The sequence below is a fragment of the Primulina tabacum genome, chromosome 3, assembly GCF_025594145.1.
Source record: "Primulina tabacum isolate GXHZ01 chromosome 3, ASM2559414v2, whole genome shotgun sequence".
Taxonomy (NCBI): domain Eukaryota; kingdom Viridiplantae; phylum Streptophyta; class Magnoliopsida; order Lamiales; family Gesneriaceae; genus Primulina; species Primulina tabacum.
Window position 1 is genome coordinate 15,224,144 of NC_134552.1, and position 10,496 is coordinate 15,234,639.

At 41.3% G+C, this 10,496-nt stretch overlaps 1 pseudogene; it reads left to right on the plus strand.

The window, feature by feature from the left end:
• Positions 1–457: 457 nt before the first annotated feature.
• Positions 458–9,780, plus strand: LOC142538480 (pentatricopeptide repeat-containing protein At3g58590-like; annotated as a pseudogene).
• Positions 9,781–10,496: the final 716 nt, after the last annotated feature.

Sequence of the window (10,496 nt, forward strand, 5' to 3'; positions counted from 1 at the left end):
CGGAGGGGCTACGCCAGGATACTCTCCTGGCCCCCTCCTAACGGTCTTATTTGTGATTTCAGGCCCAGGGTAATTTTGAAGCCCGTGTCTGGATTAGTGACGCTTGCGTGGATCGGACCCTAAATTTCCCGTGAGTATCGCTTGGCGCCGTCTGTGGGAATATCTGAGTTGAGACGTAGAGATGGTAGGGAAGCGAGGGAGTGGAAGAGCCACCTCAGCATCATCGCGTCCTCGGAGGGGACCTGAACCATCTCGCGCTGAGGTGGGACAGGAACAACCGCATCTTGAGACGAGACATGAACAACCTCGTCAAGAGGCCAGAACTGAGCAGCCCATCCACGAGACGAGGGTCGAGCAAACCCGTCCCAATGAGAATGTGGGAAACTTGACCCTGGAACAGTTGGGCCAATTTATCACCCGAACAGTGGATGAGGCCATGAAAAGGAATCAAGAGTCTATGTTTGTAGAGGAACAGGCCGCCCATCAGGAGCGGGAGGAAAATATTGAGGTCCATCATAGCAGGGTTGAAGAGACGCAACCCCTCCAGAGTGGGGAGATTAGTGAGATGGGAGAGATGTGGAAAGAGATAAGGAGGTTGAGGGAGCAGGTGGGAAGCAGGGCGCCGGTACCTAAGAGAGGAAGCCCTTTTTCACTAGCCATCTTGGAGGAAGGGCTTCCTCCGAATTTCCGACAATCAAACGTTGGAGAGTATGACGGACATACAGACCCTGAGGAACACTTGGGGAGATTTGAGAATGCGGCTCTGTTACACCAATACTCGGACGGAGTCAGGTGCAGGGTGTTTCTGGGCACGTTGGTGAGGTCAGCCCAGCAATGGTTTAATACCCTGCAGCCCAACTCCATACAATCGTTCGAGGATTTCTCTGCAGCCTTCTTGCACCGATTTGCCAGCAGCAAGAGGCATCAAAAGAACTATTTGAGTCTGTTTGTGATGAAACAGCAAGAGGCTGAAACTTTGCGGGAGTTTGTCCAGCGCTTCAACACTGCAGCGCTAGAAATACCAGCGGCTACCCCTGACATCATGATAAGTGCCTTTACACAAGGACTAAGGGGAGGAGAGTTTTTTACGTCGTTGGTCAAGAAGCCTCCGTCGAGCTATGATGATTTGTTGGCTCGAGCTGAGAAATATGTAAACTTGGAGGATGCTCAACGATACAGGAGGATGGAAAACCGGCCCGGAGGAAGTAGGGTGGAGGGAGCCGAGAGAGGTGGAAAGAAGAGGGGTGCAGGGGAAAGAGAGGAAGACAGAACTAGTAGTAGAAGACAATTCTCATCCCATGTTCCCCTAGATAGGAGTCGGGACGAGGTGATGGAGGTGAGGGAGCCCGCGGGGAGGTGGGAGAAGTCGCGAAGGGTTGGGTGCAGTGCTAGATTGCCTTCACGGGATAGACGAGAAGGATCCTCATTAAGGAGTCGACAAAGGTCTCGCTCGCCCCCTAGGCGTGGTCAAGGCCCTCCATGGATAAATCAGAGGATGGGTGAGCAGAGAGGGGAAGGTGGATGTCAAGATGTCCCTCAGGAGCTCGTGAAACCGAGGAGGGGAATGAATGAGGATAACCACCCTACGAGAGGAATGATTCATATGATCTCGGGGGGTGCTACTGATGGAGACTCTGGGAGAGCTCGGAAGGCACATGGGAGAAGGTTGAAGAACTTTGAGATATCTAGGGGTGCAGACTTACCACAAGACCCCGTCATCAGCTTTGGGCCGGAAGACCTCCGAGGCGTTGTGACTCCACATAACGATGCCTTGGTGGTGACGGCCACCATTGCCAATTATGATGTGGCGAGAATATTTATTGATAATGGAAGCTCCGTGAATGTCTTGTTCAAGAGCACGTTGGATCAAATGAAGATGGGAGAATTTGAGTTTGAGCCGGTATCCACCCCGCTGTATGGGTTTGCAGGACACGCCATCCCGCCTTTGGGTCAGATTGTTCTTCCCCTATCCTTGGGGACTGATCCTCGGCGAGTAACAAAGATGATAGTCTTCACTGTGGTAGATACCCCATCAGCATATAATGGAATCATAGGGCGACCATCCCTGAAGGATTTCAGAGCCGTAGCTTCCACTTATCATCAGAAGCTTAAGTTTCCTGGGGAAAAAGGAGTTGGAGTCTTGTGCGGGGACCAAAATGCTGCGCGTCGATGTTATGGGGGGGTAGTGAGGGAGGAGGGGAAAAGAGCGCGTGTAGAGGTTCACATGATTAAGAGAGGAGGAAGTGAGTGACTTTGTCCCAGGGAGGTATAAAAGGAGCATAAAAGTTGGAGAAAGCGCAGGACAAGGCTTCAAAGAGACCCTGAAGTGCTTACCACCTCAGAAAATATTACTCTTGAATTTATTGTTGATGTATTTCATCTTTGCATTTTCCCATGTAATCAGTTGGAATTCAATAAAACCAAGTTCTTATATTAAGTTCATGGATGTTGTTGTATTGTGAGGATGAAATAAATTTTCTTTTCCTGTTAAGGCATCGCCTAGCAGAGGAGCAGAGTTGGGGTGGAAGAAAGATTTTATTTTCCTGCTAATGCATCGCCTAGCAGAGGAGCAGAGTTGGGGTGGAAGAAAGATTTTATTTTCCTGCTAAGGCATCGCCTAGCAGAGGAGCAGAGTTGGGGTAGAAGAGAATTTTTATTCTCCTGCTAGGACATCGCCTAGTAGAGGAGTTAGAGGGCGGGGGTGGTGAGTTTTTATTTTCCTGCTAAGGCCCGGCTTAGCAGAGGAGTTAGAGAGTGGAGGTGTTGAATTTTTATTTTCCTGCTAAGGCTCGGCTTAGCAGAGGAGTTAGAGGATGAAGGTGGTGAATTTTTATTTTCCTGCTAAGGCCCGGCTTAGCAGAGGAGTTAGAGTGTGGAGGTGTTGAATTTTTATTTTCCTGCTAAGGCCCGGCTTAGCAGAGGAGTTAGAGGATGAAGGTGGTGAATTTTTATTTTCCTGCTAAGGCCCGGCTTAGCAGAGGAGTTAGAGTGTGGAGGTGTTGAATTTTTATTTTCCTGCTAAGGCCCGGCTTAGCAGAGGAGTTAGAGTGTGGAGGTGTTGAATTTTTATTTTTCTGCTAAGGCCCGGCTTAGCAGAGGAGTTAGAGGCTGAAGGTAGTGAATTTTTATTTTCCTGCTAAGGCCCGTCTTAGCAGAGGAGTTAGAGTGTGGAGGTGTTGAATTTTTATTTTCCTGCTAAGGCCCGGCTTAGCAGAGGAGTTAGAGTGTGGAGGTGTTGAATTTTTATTTTCCTGCTAAGGCCTGGCTTAGCAGAGGAGTTAGAGTGTGGAGGTGTTGAATTTTTATTTTCCTGCTAAGGCCCGGCTTAGCAGAGGAGTTAGAGGATGAAGGTGGTGAATTTTTATTTTCCTGCTAAGGCCCGGCTCAGCAGAGGAGTTAGAGTGTGGAGGTGTTGAATTTTTATTTTCCTGCTAAGGCCCGGCTTAGAAGAGGAGTTAGAGGATGAAGGTGGTGAATTTTTATTTTCCTGCTAAGGCATCGCCTAGCAGAGGAGCAGAGTTTGGGAGAAATTAAATTTTATTTTTCCTACTGAGGCATCGCCTAGTAGAGGAGCAGAGTTTGGGAAAAAAAAATTTATTTGGTTTGTCGATAACGAAAGATGTTTGCCGCTGCGAAAATTACGGGGATCGACCATTCGCAAGGGAATATATCAATTTCTCAACGTATTGGACGAGGCGAAGGCGTGGCCGAGGGCTTGAGGGCGAGCCTGTGGCGCGAGGGCAAGCGAGTGGCGGGCAGGCAGGCTCTCGGCGAGCTGGCTCGGCTGGGCTAGCTCGGCAGGGCGAGCGGGAGGATGGCGAAGCGCGGCGCACGGGGCTGGGCGCTTGGATGCGTGGGGCTGGGCGAGCTTGAATGGGGCGGTGACCCGAGGACAGCACATCTAATCGAACTTTGAACCTACGATTCAGTTCGACTCGGGAGGGGGAGACTGGTGATACCCCATGGATGGGCCCATTACCCTTGGCCCATCCCTAGCCCAAACGAAAGACAAGCCCATCAAGGGCCCATGTATTCTCCTATAAATACCAGGTTGGAGCGTATGATTATTGGATTCATTATATTATTTTCAGCGGCGCCCTTAGCTGCTCCCCCCATATATCCTCAGTCTTTGACTTGAGCGTCGGAGGGGCTACGCCAGGATACTCTCCTGGCCCCCTCCTAACGGTCTTATTTGTGATTTCAGGCCCAGGGTAATTTTGAAGCCCGTGTCTGGATTAGTGACGCTTGCGTGGATCGGACCCTAAATTTCCCGTGAGTATCACTATGAAAAGTTGCTACTTGTTTGGCGTGTATAGTGACCAAAATTTGTTACTTTTGTTTTTTGTTTTTGTTTTTTTATTGGCAAAAACTTGTGTGAGACGGTCTCACGAATTGTATTTTGTGAGACAGATCTTTTATTTGAGTCATATATCCATGAAAAATATTACTTTTTATGCTAAGTGTATTACTTTTTATTGTGAAAATCAGTAGGTTTGACCCGTCTCATAGATAAATATTCGTGAGACCGTCTCACAAGAGACGTACTCTTTTTTATTTTATATTTCAACATTTCAAATAAGAGTAGTCCCTCAACATCACATAAGGAATTATGAAATGGTATCAAACTTTCACGGCGACTGAGCAATAAAAATCGACTATTTCAAGAAAGACCGAAAGACCGTTAACATCCGTCGCATTAAGCTTTAATTCTAAACTAAGTTTCTCATTAGATCACTCTTGATGTACTTCTGGCCGGCGCTACTATGAGAAAAGGCTTCAGCATAGATGATGGGGAGGGAGAATGAAAACGTAAACAGACCGGTGAAAGAGGCTTTGAACAGTCTTTTTATGTGAGGATTGGTTCAAACTTATGAATTCGAAAAGACAACCAATTTGTAACCGGCTTCATCCTCATTCTGGTAGGCTCCCCTGATATGCGTTGGTGAAAAGAAGCCCCCATGCCCCCGATAATTTTTAAAAAGTTAGATTTCTTGTGGGAATATCTATCACAGATCTTTATTCGTGAAACGAGTCAATTCTGTTAATATTTACAATAAAAGCAATATTTTTTACATAAAAAGTAATATTTTTATGAGTGACTCAAATATGATATTATAAATATAATCAATTCAAATGACCGTATAAATCTTTTTTGCTATCTACAACTATGATATTACTCTTATTTGAATAAAAAATCAAATTAGTTAAAAAAATATTGTACACATACGCAACACATGTATATACACAAAATAAAAGTTTGGCTTAGTTGATAGGTTGTTAATATTAATATTATTAAGACAAAAAATTGTGTGAGACGGTCTCACGGGTCGTATTTTGTGAGACAGATCTCTTATTTGAGTCATTTATGAAAAAAATATTACTTTTTATACTAAGAGTATTACTTTTCATTATGAAAATCGGTAGTCTTGACCCGTCTCACAAACAAGAGACCTACTCTATTATTAATTACGTTTATATAAAAAATGTAATTTTGATTACACGTATTATGAATATAATAAAAAAATAGGAATTTATGAAAACATGCAACAAGATGAAGAAAGGATGTAGAATAAATGCAGCAGGTAAAAAAAAAAGATGAAACATTAACACGATGTAGAGGTTTGAATCTCTAGCACAGAATAAGTTGAAAGGATTGCTTTTAATTTTCTTGCTGGAGCCGAATGTATGTACTTTCTCTAGCACATATATCTGTTTGATGATTTCCCGAAACATCTTACAAACCGTGAGAAATCATCATTTGTCCATAGATTTTAGCCACCCCCAAAAGCTTCACTTTTCTGTCAGCTAAAATGGTCGATGTTAGAGTAGGTGTCCGGCAAGCCAACTTGTGGCTAGGGTTTTATTGACTCTAATGTAAAACAATCTTTATTTGAATAATATTTTATGATCATATTATGACATTTACTTTATCTGTATACCCATGCAAGCTGCATAGATAAAGTCATTGAATATACAATAAGTACCATGAGGTCTGCCTTTCAACGTAAGATCATGAAACTCATTAGGAAGTGTACTGTATATTCTAAATTGGTTCCTAGTCGATTCAGCCGCCTAAAATAAGGATAAAGGTCGCTCGAGCTTGAGACTAGCATATGTGATGAAAACGTCATGTTTCATTGACAAGGGCATGGAGAGGTCCATTCATACAGATGGGTGATCATATGATGATGGACGGAACAACCCTCCCTCGTACTTTCCAAGTGGTTTTCATTTATCGAGTGGAATAGTCCGTGGTTATAGTTGTACACCATTAGTCCTTTGACCCGGGACAACATGGAGGCTCTGCGTACTAGCCTGCACTTTGACTCGTTTACCGATTCCACTAAGGGTCATAAGGTGGCGAGGTTGGGTGTAGTTTCGAAATACGTAGGAGCCAATATATTGTAGTCGGGAATTCACCGCTCACCTACGGGTGAAGATATCCTATGTGATCTGATGAATTAATAGTGCAAGAAGTCTCTGGCCAGAGCATGAAATGTTCTTTAGGGAAGGTGGTTCTCTAGTTGCATATCAGATGCCATTATTATACATTGTTATCGAATTAATTAGCAACTCTCGATATACCAATGGTTGTAGATTCGATCGAGATATACTTGGTTGAAGGGACCGTACTGTACATTAACCATAGCATAAGGTTCTTGCAGGCACTATCAGTGATACCTAGAGGATCATGGGGCGATGCTACTAGACGCTCTTACCATGATCCGATGGGTGCAATCAGAATTGAGTTCTGACATTCTTGATCAAAGGGTTGATGAAAAGAATGGAGCTAATTAGGGTAAGCTCGAATAAGAACAAATGTTGTTCTGAATCACAAAGAAGTTGTGAACCCACAACTAGCTGTATCCCTGAACCATTGAGGGTCACACAAATACTGATTGTTATCTACCCGAATATAATTATTAAATTCAAGGAGTTGAGTTTAATAATTAAATTCAAAGAGTTGAATTTAATAATCAGAAATTTAATATGATTAAATTTCAAGTCTTATAATAGTGATTATAAGATAGCACGAAAAATCGAATAAAAATTATTATTATTTTTAAATATTGCATTTGTTGAATATTTGATGTGATATATGATATCAAATTTATATTCAAATATTCAAAATAATATTATAAATATATATAGACACATATGTCGACACATACATGTTAATATATATATATATATATATGTAAATATATTATATATATTTTTTTAATTAAAAAAAATAAATAAATAAATAAAAGGAGACATGCATTTATGAGGAAATGCACAAGAACGTGAATGCATTGAATTGATAGGGTCACTTGTAATAATAATGTTTGTGGAAAAATTGGAGTAACCGAGAATATATAATAGCAGAGAATAGTTCTCTAAAAGAGTTATCTTTTATCTTTTGGTTCTCGGCTATTTTTACTAAAAACTTTTATTCATATTTCGGGCTTCTTAATTTGTTCGGAGAAAATCAGATAGTTGACTAGTGCCAACTATTTTGAGGTAGATTCATATAGTTGGTGTACCGGATTTTGGCGGTTCGTGGTAGCGGCAAAGTCAAACCGTGCGGTCTGATTTGGACAAGATTGTCGTCACCACGATCTAGGTCGTGTGGTAATCTCTATTTGTGTATTTAATTTAATTTACACGTATCACTAAAATATGAATCAAAGGCAATCGATCGTCCCCGGAAGATTGTAGATCTGAAAATATTTTAATTTCCGCTGCGTTTTAGATTTGGTTTCCGGGACAACCCAACAGTCGAACCATCGGACGCCAAAATGCTATACATCTCCTCCAAAACCCAGAAAAAATCCGTTTCCTGGAAGCAAAATCTCTACAAGCTCACGCCATTACACTGGGTCCAATGCCAATGGAAAATGTGATCTAAAGTCTACACAATTCACATTTGGCGGTTTATATATTATCGTGTCATTCGTTGGATGTCTTGGAAGGGATGCAGTTGCAGGAGAAGACTGGGTTACTTTGTGATGAACCTTTTTCTGGAACATCGTTACTGGGAATGTATGGGAGGAATGAATCTCTACATGAAGCTATTGCTATATTTGAATTCATGCCTCAAAGAACTTAGTGATCTGGAATAATATGATATCTGTATTTGGACAGATGGGTTTCTCTGAATATTGCATGTTTATGTTATCTGAGATGATGAGGAGTCAGATGGAATTGTCTCCGAACACTTTCGTCAATGTTTTATCTTGTTTTCAAGATGGTGACATGGACATGAGACAGCTAATACATGGGATCGTGATGAAGCATGGATTCAATACTGTTGTTTCTGTTTCTAATTATCTGATTAGTATGTATGCAAAGTGTGCCGACACGTGCTTGGCAGAGAAATGTTTGAGGAGGCTTCTGTTAGGGATATTGTTTCCTGGAACAGTACTATAATTGGGGCAATGGAAAGTTTTGTGGTGGACCGAGCAAAGCACTGGATATCTTCATTGAAATGTGCACTACTGGATTATTGCCGAATGAGACGACTTTTGTGAATGTTGTTAGGCCATGTTTAAGACTGCAGGCTACTTCATTCGGGGAATTCATCCATGCCAAGATGATAGAGAGAAGATTTGTATCTAGCGTGTATGCTGGTACTTCTTTGGTTGATTTTTACGCCAAATGTGATAAATTGGAAGAGGCACACATTTGTTTTGATGGAATAAAGGAGAAGAATTTGGTTTCGTGGAACTCACTTATCCTGGGATATTATAACAGAGGTTCTTTTGTCGCGGTTAGGCTGCTTCGAGAAATGATTCATACTGGCCATCGCCCTAATGAGTCGTCGTTTTCTATCATTGTTAAATCATTATCGCCGTTAGAGCTGCTTCAACTTCACTCGGCCGGTGATGATCATGCATTAAGCCTCTCTAATCAGCTTATATGCCAAGAATGGTCTGGTATCTGATGCCTTTAACTTTTTTTGAGCATGACAACACTACACTTCCTGTTACTTCATCAAATGCAATTACATGGATTTACAACCGAACTGGCCAGTATGATAAAACTCAAGAGTTATATGCTATAATGCAGGATCCTGACACCATGTCTTGGAATACTTTGATCGCTTCTTGTTCCAGGAATGGAGATTATAAAGAGGCTTTTGAACTTTTTCACCATATGCGTAATTCCCAAGTCTTTCCTGACAACTACACTTACGTTAGCCTCTTCAATGTTTGCACCAAATTGTGCAACATTGTTCTTGGCAGTTCTCTGCATGGCCTTATATATCATGAAGACTGATTTTACAATATGTGACACATTTCTCTGCAACGTCATGGTCAATATGTATGGGAAATGTGGGAGCCTCGAGAGCTTCGTTATGATCTTTAACGATATGGTGGAGAGGAACATCATTTCTTGGACAGCTCTTATATCTTGCACAGCATGGTCACACAAATGAAGCATTAGAAAGATTCGAAGACATGGAGAGAAACGGTTTCAAGCCCAACAAGGTTGCTTCTCTCGCTGTCTTCTCAGCTTGTAGACACGTTAGATTTGTGAAAGAAGGGATGGCATTTTTTAACGAAATGAAATCGAAGTATGGTGTTGAACCAGAAATGGATCACTATCTCCTGAATGTCGATCTACTGGCCAAACATGGGCATCTGAAAGAAGCTGAGCAACCGATTCCGGGGATGCCTATCCTTCCGAGTGCCCTGATATGGCGTTAGCTTTCTTGAAGGATGCAAGAAACAAACTAACATGGGAGGTCTTGTTGTTGGAGTATATCCTTTTAAGTGTACACCCAATATTGAGTAGGTCTCTTATGAGACGATCTCATGAATTTTTTATCTGTGAGACGGTCAACCCTACCGATATTCACAATAAAAAGTAATACTATTAACATAAACAGTAATATTTTTTTATGGATAATCCAAATAAGACATCCGTCTCACAAAATACGACTCGTAAGATCGTCTCACACAAGTTTTTGCCTTCAACATTTTCCATTTTTTTTACGACCGACTTTTCGTTTTATATTATATTATGAATAACTAAATATCTTGCTAAGTTGCAATTTTTAATATTGTTGTTAATATTTTATAAAATATAATCATTTGACTGAAGTCAAAATTTAATGTTGAATTGAGTTGAACTATAAAAAATGACTAATATTTGACTTAATTCAATTTGTTTGTTGTCCTTATCTATCAACACAACGGTTAAAACAAAATCCCATTATTCTTGGTCGAGTTTGTAATTATATAAACAAAATTTCTTCTTATTTACAAAAAATATATATTATTTCAACCCTAAAAACCCTTTAGACATTCTTCGCTCAAGAGTGTTGGGGGTAGGACTTAATTGGTAGCACGTGAAGGATCTGAAGTAATCCACACTTTACAACCTTTTATGGCTTTAATTAATTACATGTATGCAAGATTTTATTTATTTTTTTAATATGTTTTTGTTGAGAAAGATTCACCTATTTTTATTGGTGAAACGAGTCAACCATATTTATATTGTTAATTTTT